Source organism: Ceratotherium simum, chromosome 30 (genome assembly GCF_057802395.1).
Source record: "Ceratotherium simum simum isolate JZ-2026a chromosome 30, ASM5780239v1, whole genome shotgun sequence".
Lineage (NCBI taxonomy): Eukaryota > Metazoa > Chordata > Mammalia > Perissodactyla > Rhinocerotidae > Ceratotherium > Ceratotherium simum.
Genome location: NC_141929.1, coordinates 21363000 through 21375319, shown reverse-complemented (window position 1 = coordinate 21375319; position 12320 = coordinate 21363000).

The following is a 12320-nucleotide window of genomic DNA, read 5'->3' as shown; positions in this document are numbered from 1 at the left end:
AGAAACTTTGACCTTCCCCCTAACTGCCTAAAAGAATTTAAGATAGAAGGCCTGTTCCAGGAATGAGCTAATACCATAACTGTAATGTAATGTAAAACATGTCTCTCAGGTCCCATCGTCTACAGGTGACTCAGCAAACATTTGTTTAACAAACATTTGCTTCTCCGTCTCCATGTAAATTGCCTTCCTCCCCTTTGAAGTCCCAAACCACTACCCCCAACATCCTTCTTGTCTTTAGCTGAAGTTGGTGTTTAAGGTGGCGGCTTCGGCCATTCCAGCTCAGTTACTCAGCTTTCCCGGGTCTCTCCCATGTAGAACGTGTTATAAAGCCTTGTTAGATTTTCTCCTGTTATTCTGTCTCATGTCAATTTAATTCTTAGACCAGCCAGAAGGACCTAGAAGGCAGAGGAATTGTCTTCCTCCCCTACAACACCATCCACTGAACACCTGCAGCATGCCTGAGGCCTTCCATCTACGATGGCTTTTCCTTTGAGAAGACAAAACAGGCTCAGAAGGCATAAGTCCATCACCCAGTGTCACTCGGCTCCTCAGTGGCCACAGGGAATAAGTGAGCCCAGAGCACCATCACCTGACTCCAGAGGCCCCATCCGTGCTCTGTGGAACCACCTCTCCAAGGCGATTGTCAGGTCAGGGAGATAAAACGACCCCAGCACAGGGCACCACAGGGCCGTTCACAGTCTAACCCTCCCACCAGCATGAAGCGAGTGAGGAGCGCACCTGGGAGGAAAGAGAAGGCAGTCAGGGAGGCTCCGGGAGGACACCTTATGTGAGGCATGATGAGCAGAAGGGCAGGCGGTGGAGTCAGTCAGGCCTGGATGTGAATCCTGGGGGCCCCCTGTAGCTTCAATATTCCCAAGCAGAAGGTGGGAGTAACAGCAATAATACCTATCTACCTCACAGGATTTTGAGGATCAAAATGCAAAAATGCTTGAGATGTGGAAAATGTCATATAAATGTTATTTTTCCTCTTTCTCTCCCTTATATAAGCACAGGATCATTCTTCAAACAGACCTTGCCATTCCCCTCTTCTCAAAAGCTTCTGGCCTCAGTTTCTACACCAGAAAACCTAAGGTAGTAAAGCTGCCTTACAGGCAGGGCTGCTGTGGACAGCTGCTCAGGCGGTGCACTGCACAACTCCAAGGGGTGCCATATGTAAGGGGCACCCCTGGAACTGAGCAAAGCTGTGATCTTTCGTACATAGGGGTTCTGTGAGAATTTCATGAGATTGTTAGATCAGTTTGGAAAATGCCAAAGACTGAAGATCAGCCAGCATCACAACAGTTATCAAAGGAAGTTTTACAACTGCCCGCTCTACCCTGATCCTCTCTTTGCAGAGTCTAAAATTTGTAGTACTTATTCTCCCTCTCAGCTCTACAATGAGCAAAAACAATGACCAAAAAAAAAGTTTTAAACACAGGTGTTAATCACTACCCCCATGACTGCTCTCTCTCTTAAAACCCAGTATTTTTCAAACTTGACTGTGTATGTGAATCATTTGGAAGATTTTGTTAAAATGCAGATTCTGATGGGATAGGAGGTTTAGGAGGAGGAGAAGAGGATGGGGTGGGCTGCGAGTCCGCATTTCTGACCGTCTCCATGGACCTGGTTACAGTGAAGCTGACCTGCTGTTTCCTAGACCACGCTCTGAGAGCAAGTTTATAACATCCACAGCACCTGGCGTTGGCATAAGAGATGGACTCTTTTTTTTTTGGTTTGTTGAGGATTAGCCAAAAATGATGGGTCATCAACCTAACGCCTGTGGGCCAAATCCAGCCAGCTGCCTCTTTCATAAATAAAATCCGATCCACGCCCACCTGTTTACATATTGTCTATGACTGGTGTGGCTCCACAGCAGCGGAGCTGGGTAACTGACAAAGACTGTGCGGCCTGCAGAGCTGAAAATATTTACTATCTGGTTCTTTAAGGAAAAGCACCCCTGAACGAGATGACAGAACAGTTCAAGTGAGACAAACTTATGTTGAGTGGAGCAGGGGACAGAGTGAGAGACACAGAAGACAGAAGTGTGCTGAATTTATGATCAACCACACTGCACTGTGCCGTGTTTTAGCCTGGGGCCCGGCCAGCTCGCTTACTCCAGAGAATAGTTCTCCTCAGTCGTTCTCCACAGCATGATGGGCGATGAGGTCTCTCAGGTTTCCCTGTTTGGGGGGAAACCAGATCCACCCAGGGAAGCCGCAGAGAGTCTATCCTAGCCTCCATCACAGAGGCCTAATGTAATTGACAGAAGCCAGCAGATCTGTGGGGTAATGTGATTCCATTTATTGTGGCCCAAGGTGTTCTAGGAAAGCAGCTGGCCCCAGCTGCGTCCAGAGACAGGGCCAGCCACCCCTCAGAAGGCCAATTCATCCTGACACCGGGCCACCAAGTGAAGGAGCTGTCATTGAGAGGTTGCCCATAAATAACCGGAACAAGCCCTTGTGGTTATTTCAGTATTTGTTCCTGAAATACATGATTTTGGGCTCTATAGACTCTCAGAGCCAGGCTGTATCATGGCGGTCATCCACTCGGATCCCATACGTGAGCCACAAGTTCTCCCAACCACGGTTCTGACCGGGTGGCTCCAGCCTCTGCTTGAACGCTTCTGATGACGGGGAGCTCACTACCACACATTCTTGTGTAACTCCATATATTTGCAAGAAAGTTACTCATTGAACCAAGTTCACACCTGCTTCCACGTGGTACCCATCCACTGTCTGAGAACTGTGTCACAGAGCCAAAGAGAAAGAGCTTCACTCGCATCTCTGTCACAGAACTTCAAAGCTCTTCTCAGAGGTGATCTTGGATACATTGCTTTACCCCTGGGAGCCTTCATTCCCTCGCATTTAAACTGGGAAGGCCCTGAACACGCAGAATGTTTGTGAGGGTCAATTAGGCAGTGCTTGTCGAGCTGTCATCCACAGTATTTCATACGATGCTCACACTAACTGCTTGAGCAGGAAATTAGTTATTCGCCTATTAAAAATAGGGAAACTGAGGGGCCGGCCCCACGGCCTGGTAGTTGAGTTCAGCACATTCCACTTTGGCAGTCCAGGTTCAGTTCCCAGGCGTGGGTCTACACCACTCATCAGTGGCTATGCTGTGGCAGTGACCCACATACAAAATAGAGGAAGATTAGCATGGATATTAGCTCAGGGCGAATCCTCCTCAGCAAAAAACATTAAAAAATAAAAAATAAGGAAACTGAAGCTCAGAAGGGTAAATGGCTCTGTCAGGAAAGGGAGGGGAGGGTTTGAAACCCAAGCACTCCCAAGAGAAAGTTGATGCTCTAAGGGTCTCATCTCTTACCTCTCGAGAAAGCAGGGGACCAATCTGGGGACAAGGAAACCCTCAGGCCTCCCAATTCTGGACTTGAGGATTCCAAAATGGGCCCCTGGAGGCTTGAAATAAATCAGGCCCATCCCAAAGTCTCTTTGTTTAGAAAAATGAAATGTTTTATCAACTTCTGCAACAGGAAATCTGATTTCCGTCCTTGTCGCCACTTTATCATTTCCTCCCGGCTGCTATGGAGATCACAGCTTCGGAGATGGTTAAATGTTTGTCACATTTAATATTATTGCCCCATTTTTCACACACAGGAGGCCGACCGGTGCTTGCTGGAAACGCCGGGATGAAAACGCAGCTGCTCCGTGCAACTGTGTGTGCAGGGCCGGGCGTCCGCAGAGCTGCCCAGACGTCTGTCTTTGTGGTGGTGTAGCACGGGGTCTTCTGACCCTCAGGGGACAGGCGAAGGATATGCAGGAGCGAGGGAGGCTGGGCAGCCGGAGACAGGGTCCCGTGGGAGTCGTAAGTCCTCCTGCGCATGCCTGTCACTAATGCCTCCCCATCTGTTTAATTCTTCCCTACCGCCCCTCCCTTTTTTGAAGGCATCAGCATCTCTCACCTGAGTTATTTTAATCCCTTCCTCCATGCCAGTGTCTGTGGCTCCAACCAGACCCTCTGTAGACCTTTTCCCACGTTCCCTACACAGCCTCCAGAGTGATTTTTCTCAACTGCAAATCTAATCGTGCCACATCCCTGCTCAAAATCCTTCAGTGCCTCCCCCTTGTCCCCAGGATAAATTCGAGACTCAATGCCATATCTTAACAAGGTCTGCTCTGCTTGACTTCTGCCTACGCCGAAGCTTGGTCTATTACTGTGGCCCCTGCGGTCTCAGGTCCAACCTCCGAGGGCTCACTTCAGATTCCCCACTTGGTCAGGCTCTCTCACCTCCTCACACTGCTCCCTCTGGCCTGGAACCCTCTTTCCAACTTTCCAAGATGGTGGATTAGAGATGGCCACAGATTCTTTGAAACTTCTCCATTAACAAGTAGGAGGTCTTTGTCTTCTCCCCTCGAATCTGGGCAGGCTCTGTGACTGCCTTGACCAGGGGGGTTCAGGGGAAGTAACACTCTGCCCGCTAGGGACCCAGGCCTTAAGAAACGGGCAGCTGCCACCTCCTCTCTGTTGGAGCTCTGAGTCGCCACATAAGCAGCCTGAATGCCTTGCTAGGGAGAAAAGATGGGACATGTGGAGAGTCCTTGTGTCTATACAGAGAAGAGAGGCTGGCTCCCAGCTGTCCCCACCAAAGCGCTAGGCATGTGAGACGAGCCCTTTGGGACCTCCCAGACCAAACTAGCTTCCAGGTGAATATTATCAAACGACCTCAGTTAACACCACATGGAGCAGAAGAATCACCCAGATGAGCCCTATCCGAGCTCCTAACTCACACAACTGTGAGAGACAACAAAATGGAGGTTGTTTTAAACCACTAAGTTTTGGGGCATCTAGTTATACAGTAACAGATAACCCAAACACTTTCTCTCTCTCCCTTTTGTTAACTAACTCACATGCATCCTTGGCTCAGACATCCCTTCCTCTGGAAAGCCTTTTCTGATGACACAAGTCCATTTTAGGTGCCTCTACTCTCTGTTCCCATAGAAATCCACACCTCTCCCATCCAAATGTGCCTAGTTGCTAGCTTCTCTCTCCCACTGCCTTACGAGGTCCCCAGAGGGGAGGATCCCATGTCTGTCAGCCTCAGCATTGTATCTCCAGCAGGGAGCACAGTAGCTGCTCAATAAATATTTCATGAATGAGTGAATGCACAAATAATTGAAGTCACCTGGGACACCTAAGAGATTCCCAATTAGTGGTTAGAGGTAAGCTAAGGACACAGAACCAAAGTCTTAAGGGTTAAATTCTTAAAGCCTCTATCAAGGCTACAAAGGAGCTGAATGTCCAGCTTGAGGAGGCCGGGTATATAGATATTCCAACAAAAACATAGTGACTTACTATGTGACCATTGAACATCATTAAACACCTCCATACGTGAAGAGCAATTCCTGATAATATTACGTGATAAGACAGTTGACAACTCCCCACCCCAGACACCCCCAAGCAGACACTTGCACTCACCCAAATACCAGACCTAGTTTATTTGCTCCTTCTTTCCTTCATGCATTCATTTGTTCAAGAAGCATGTATCAAGCATCTCCTGTATACCGGACGCTCTGTCAGTTGCCGCAGATGTAAATCCAAAGAGCACGAGGTCACTGGGGTCATGAAAGCCAGACGGGAGTGCCCATAACAGACACAGTGCTGATCTGGGAGGGCTGCCCCCTTGCGGGTGACTTGAGAAGAGTTTTTAAAGAAGAGTACGCGCTGCTGAGAGGCTCTGGCCAAGAAGGAGCTCCAGGTAGAGAAACGTCTGTATCCCTCGCTCCTGAGCCACCAAGGAGGCTAGTGCTTATGGCTGATAATTATGAAATTAACAGCAGCTGGGGATCCAGGCTAAGAAAGGGAGGCATCCTCAGTAGTGGGGCGGGAGCAGATGCTTCTTAGAAGGGAGAAAGCAAACAGGCAAAGCCCCAGGCCTGGAGCGATGGAGGAAGGCTGAGACCAGTTAAAGAGGGAAAAAAACGAAAAGCTCGAGGCAAAACCCAGAGTTAAGGCTTAATTAAGAAAGCAGGCATCTTAGGTTCACACAAATAAGCAAACAATCCCCTCGGCCCCTCCTGATCATCACCAAGTAATTGCTCTAAAGCTGTGGTTTGCTCTGCTTGGACGATCCTTAAATACATGTTGATAAATGCAATGAAGGCACAAGTGAATGGAGAGCAGGCTGCTCCCTGGACAGCCCGGTCCCTAGCTTGCCCTTGTCTGTGACCCGGGCAGGTCACTGCCCACGTGAGGGGCCTCTGGTTCCCTCCCCATTCCCCACCACCAGGGCTGGGGGGATTGAATAAGGGCATCCCGAGTCCCCTCTTGTCCTAGAATTGCGTGATCCAATTTGATGGACTGGCACAAACTCTCACTTTGAGTCCAGGCCATTGGCGTTCACATCTTACCTCCATCATTTACTACCTGTAGGGCCTTGGGCACAGCGGGTTAGCATTTTGAACCTCGTTTTTTCTCACCTTAAAATTGGAGTTTTTAATGCCTACCCCCAACTTTGTGAGAATTAGAGAAAACTAGGTTCAAAGCATCTGTACGCGGGGAAGTTAATCTTGTTTCTCCACAGGAAAGCTGCTGATGTCACACGGAACTGACCAACCCAATCGCCATCAACGACTCGAGAAGGCAGAGCGTTTCCTCACGGAAAGGATGTTGGCAGAATCACCAGGTATTTCTACTTGTTGTCCTGCTGCGTGGGGCACTCTTCCTCCCTGTATTCCTCCGCCTTAACTAATAATCCCTTCTCACTCTTCAGGCCGTGGCGTGGGAGCTCCTTGCTCTTAGACGCTCCCCCAGAGTCCCAGGCTGGGGTTTAGTTCTCTTGATACATCCAGACCCTCCTGGATGCATCATAGTCACCTGATTGTTTGTCCCCCAACGTCCTCCCTCTTCTCCCAGGACTGGAAGCTCTGTGAGCACTGGAACCGTACTTCCGTTTCCTTCACTGTTAGATCTCCCAGACACTGTCTGGCATTCTGTAGCAAATCTATGACTATTATTTAAATACATTTTTGAGTCATTCCAACCCTACTCCTGCACCGCCACTAGCCAACTGCGTGATCTTAGGCAAAGCAAACCATCAAGCTTTCTAGTCTCACCTGTGATATGGGTTCAACAGTCCCTACCACATTTAATCACCATGGGACATGGTTAATTGTAGGACACCTGTTGTCTTGTATATCACTAAGAAAGGATACTTACAAATAACTGACCTGATGCTTTTAATCTCTGGAGATGTTTATTTTATAGTTAGTTTAAATGCTCTTTTAGACTTAATTGGCATAGATTTTTATCCTGTGTCACTCTTGGGCATATATCAAAAGGAAAAAAAAAATTATAAGTGAATTAAATTGGTGGAAGTATTCCTAAACCTTCTTTACATTCAGAGTCACTTTGCAGTTCAAAATCATCAGATATGTAATTTTCCAAACAGCATCACCTTCTGTGTCATCAAGATTATTCGTGATACAGCGTTTAAACAAAAAAAATCCTTAAAAGAAACACAAGTTGTGTTTGCTGGATGTTTAGTCTGGCTTTGCAATGATATGGTGCTGGCCTCCTGTTGATGTCTGACTTCAGAATTTTGCTAAATACCTCTGATTTGGCAATTCTGCCATCCTTCCTCCACAGTCATTTGGTTCCCGGGGACTAAAAAAATGCTCTGCTTCGAGGATTTTCTTCCAGGCTGCTGACACCCGTCCTGTGAGTTTTGATGCCGACACAGGCAAAGACAGTGATGAGGACAACGTGATGCTGTGTGACCTGCAGTTACAGGATGACATCAGTTATGAGACACAGCCCAATTTCAAAATATTAATGAATGAAAAAATATGCATCTTGAAACTGAGTTATAGTACTTCATGGGGTTGCTCTTAGAACAAAAACATGACCTTTTTGAAAAGCCTCTAGCCTAGTGTCTTGCACATGGTGGGAATTAAAATCATGTTTCTTTGTTCTTTTTTTCCAGCCTGGTGATGTTACCTCTGATTGTAAGTCTCCTGACTATGAGAAAGGGTTGATGGATGGGAAAGGAGGTTTCAATACACAGAGTGAGCATCTGATGAGGAATGGGAAAAATGAGAGGCAATATGGGGCACAGTGTTTCTAAGCCTACGTCTCTAGGACCATATGATTTATCATCTAAACGAGGACACTTTTAAGAATAAAAGAGGTCACTCTCAATAACTTCACTGGGACCATAAACATGAACTGGGACTGACCCATGATGGAGACCAGCCAGGATCCCTTCCTCCATCCAGAAGTAAGGCTGAATCAGATGGAAATTTCTCTATGCTCAGACTTGGACTGCCTTTGTCCAAAACCAGGAAGGCCATGAGATAATTGATGGGCATGCGGGTACTTTTGGCTCCCATCTCAAGAAGGCTTAACAATAAATTCCAAAATTGGTTAAAATTCGACACTGCTGTGTTGTGGGAGATGCTCCCCTTCCCCAGCTGTTATTTATGGTGCAGAGAAAACAAACCACATCAGTGATGGATCTGCTTTTATCGGATAAAAATGGGAGGAACAGTGAAAGATCGTGGTGAGATATTGTACAGAATTTCAGAAGGACACTTTAAAAACATATATCAGAGAAAATAAATTTTCCACTGGCTAAAATGTATCCATTTACAGTTGGAGCATCCATATATTTATGAGTGTTTTTAGCCTTTAAAATAGTAACCCAGGACAGACTAACAAACAGTGGCTTAATAGCCCTAATTTATCAGACTCAGCAGTTTAAGAAACATAAATAAAAAGAAATAGGAATGCAAGAGAAAGAGAGAGACAAGTGAAAGCAGGAATCTGAAATACTAGAAATGGTACTGCCCAAAAGTTTATGCCATGTCTGTCTTCTTAAGAGCATGAATCTTACAGACGGCTTAGCCCAAACCAAGAGAGGCTTTTAAAGCACCCCAGGTCGAGTCCTGGGGGGTGATGACAAGCGGGCTGAGGAAAGCAGTTTGGCTGCGTTAACGCCATCTCCCTTTTATGAATGAAGACCTTTGCCTTCACTTCTTTGAATTGTATTTATTTGGGGACTCGGATTCCCAATCTCCCAATTGTTTTCTTTATTCTCCTGTCTCTTTCCTTGTCTGAGGTTTTCTGTGGCCTGCAATGATTTATATCTGCAACGTTGTTTTGATCATCACCTCCCTCTAGGATGCCAAGATGCCACAGAGTGGAAAGAACACAGAAGCTGGAGACAGACAGGCCTGGGTTCAAATCTCATTTCTGACTCTTTGCTGTGTGACCTGTGGCAAGCTAGTAGACCTCTCTGAGTCTTGGTTTACCTCTCCATAAAATGGAGTTATCACAAAGCCACCAATCCCTTCTTTGCATAACTTTCATTCATTACTAGAAATTTCTTCATAATCTTGGCGGAAGTCTCTCCCTATAAGTTCCCTCTAAATTAAAAACATGGCTCACAGTGTTCAACTCAATGTTTTTCTCTAGGTTGAAATCATACTATTTGCAGCATAAATGTTATTTTCCTTAATATATAAAAGTTTCTAAGAAATTAATAAGAAAAACATAGCTCAAGTAAAAATAATGATAAGAATAATAGGAAAAGAACATGAGCAGGAACTTGACAAAAGAAGAAATTAAAATGACCAACCAAAAATGAATATTTAAAAAAAAATCATCCAGGGGCCAGCCCGGTGGCACAAGTGGTTAAGTGCGCGTGCTCCGCTGCAGTGGCCCGGGGTTCACGGGTTTGGATCCCAGGTGCGCACTGATGCACTGCTTGTCAAGCCATGCTGTGGCGGCGAACCAAATAAAGTAGAGGAAGATGGGCACGTAAGCTCAGGGCCAATCTTCCTCAGCAAAAAAGAGGAAGATTGGCATTGTGTGTTAGCTCAGGGCTGATCTTCCTCACAAAAAAAAATAAATAAATAAAAAATAAATTAAAAAAAATTTTTTTAAATCACTCAAACTTGTAACTAAAGAAATAGAAATTCAAACAATTCCTGTGAATTTTTAAAAGCTCAAAGAGAATTATAACACTAAGTGTTGAAAAATGGTTGCTTGTGGATCTCTAAAATTGGTAAAACTTTTCTAGAAGGCAATTTAGGATATCTATCAAAAGTCTTAAATATATTTGGTGGTGAACATGATGTAATCTATGCAGAAATAGAAGTACAATGATGTACACCTGAAATTTTTACAATGTTATAAACCAATGTTACTGTAATAAACAAAAAATTAAAAAAAAAAAAAAGTCTTAAATATCTGAAAACTTTTGACTCTAAAATTTCACTCAAGAAATTTATCTCAAGGACAATGTTTTTTAAAGTGTACAGAGATTTATGTGTAATGATGTTTATCATGTTATTTAAATTACAGAAAATAGAAAAACATTCTAAATGTTTGACAACAAAAGATGGGTTATATAAAGTAAGACAAAATGTAATTCTTTGCAAACACTTAAAATTAGACTTTTGAGAAAATGTAATAAAAGGAAAATGTGCATAAAACAATTACTAGAAGCAAATACACAGTGGTTATCTCCGGATGGTGGGATGATGGGGGATTGTTCTCTTTTCTTTGAGTACTTCTGTATTTTGAAATTTTTGTTTTAAAGGAAGGAAGGAGGAAAGAACAGAAGTGGGAAGGAGAAAAGGAAGAGTGGACACTAGCAAGAGAAAGCTTTGTTTCTATCATGCTCTCTAATGGATGCCAATCCAAATATTAGAAATAGTCAGGGAAGAGGGGGTGGAATTGGTTGAATGGCTTGCCACTGACGTACTGTGTGAGCTTCTGCTCTATTCTTAACCTCTCTGCACCACAGCTTTCTTCCTTGTCAGATGAGGATAAAATCGCCAGCCCAGCCTATGCATTGGTTTGCTGTGATGATCAAAAGGGATGCCATGTGTGAAAGTGCTCGTAAAGCTGCAAAGTGCTCTACAAGTCCTAGACAGTGTGATTATTGCCTTCGTTAGCGCGATCATTCTCTCTGGTTCCATTATCCTTTGCTGGAGAGCTGCTTGTCAGGCTATGAAGTGCACTCAGTATTTCCACATACACAAAGTGAAGTGTGTGCGGCTGCCCAGACCTATTTCAATAGATCTGGCATTGAGACACAACCAAGCGGGCACCAAAGACTTCTGTGCTGCACAGAGGGAACGTATGTGGTTCTCAGAGAACCAACGTGGCATTGGACAACCTAGACTGGAGTCCAATTTGTCCGTCGTAAGCTGTGTGAACTTACACAACTTGCTCCACCTGTCTGAGTCCCGTTCACTCATCTGTGAAATGGAGATGGTAATGCCAGTCCTAATTCTAGCACATGATCATTCGGGAGGATGCATCCACAGCATGTGGGTGATTCTTGATGACCAGCAACCCATGCAAATGGATCCAACATTGAGAATGCTGTATAATCTTGGCCAGTGTATATAAAATGTAAACCCTACACAACGTAGTTCCTTGTGAAGTTAACAAGCAATATGTGAAATATAGGCTCTGTGAGCAAATTTTGCAGAATCACTGGATTTTAAACAATAATTATTATTATTATAACACAAGTTTCTGTAAGACTTCTCAAAGGCTTCTTGTATATGTGAATCTCCAAGACTAGGTTGAATTTCCCAAAGACCTTTGACCATGGAACCCTGTTCCTATGGGGCATCTGTCTCACACTCCTTGGCACAAACCTGGTAAATGTTCACTTGAGACAAAACTAGCAGCAAAGGCCCCAGCTGGGTTCTAGTCTCACTACTGTGGTGCCTTGTTCTCCTGAGCCCTTTTATTCTGATCCAAAGATGTAGCATCTAGTTTCCTTAAAGGAAATATCACTCTTACCCATTTATGCATGCTAGTACCAACACGTCTTACCATCTCACCTATCACCTTCCTACTATTTGTTTTGAATTAATCAATCCATCTATCCATCCATCCATCAATCTCTCCATCCATACGTTTATTCTTATTTAACAGATTGAAAAACTGAGGATCAAGGAGATGAAGTAATTTGCCTCAGGGTATGTAGAGCTTAGATTCAAACCTAGATATATGTGATTCCGGAGTCTGCTGTCTTTTCATTGTATTACAGTGCCCTACTTCCCCACCACTACCACCAGCCTCCATCCCCCAGAGAGTCAGGAAGTCAGGAGAGGATAAGGAAGCCACATCAAGACTGACATCCAAGAGCAGCTGTTGAGTCCTGGAGTAGTAGGAATCTAGTGAAGGGAGAGGAAATTGGAGTCCCCTCAATCCTGTGGGTGACAGCTGAGCCTGAGACGAGTTCATCACTCTGGTGCACTGGGGTAATAATTAGACCATGGACCTTGGAGCCAACGAGATTTAAGTTTGAATCCACAATCCACAATGTACTAGCCACA